This window comes from Ipomoea triloba, chromosome 10 (genome assembly GCF_003576645.1).
Source record: "Ipomoea triloba cultivar NCNSP0323 chromosome 10, ASM357664v1".
Classification (NCBI taxonomy): Eukaryota; Viridiplantae; Streptophyta; class Magnoliopsida; order Solanales; family Convolvulaceae; genus Ipomoea; species Ipomoea triloba.
In genome coordinates this window covers 23,201,390-23,201,651 of record NC_044925.1, presented here as the reverse complement: position 1 = coordinate 23,201,651, position 262 = coordinate 23,201,390, and positions in this window count along the sequence as shown.

Here is a 262-nt window from a genome sequence, read left to right as displayed (position 1 = left end):
AAGGTAATATTAATCCATATGATCAGTATGTACCCGTGATAATTACAACGGGAGCTTCACTCAACATAGTTTCGGATAGCAGTTGTGGACTTTCCTGATATGTAATTATATTAATTAAATTATTATTAGTTTTTGTCATCAATTTTTATACTATTATATGTAATTGTGTTCATTGTACACGCGCAAAACGCATGGGAGTGGGTGGGTGGGAGGGTATTTGACAGTGAGGTGTGGGGTGAGGGGGGGGGGGGGGGGGGGGGAA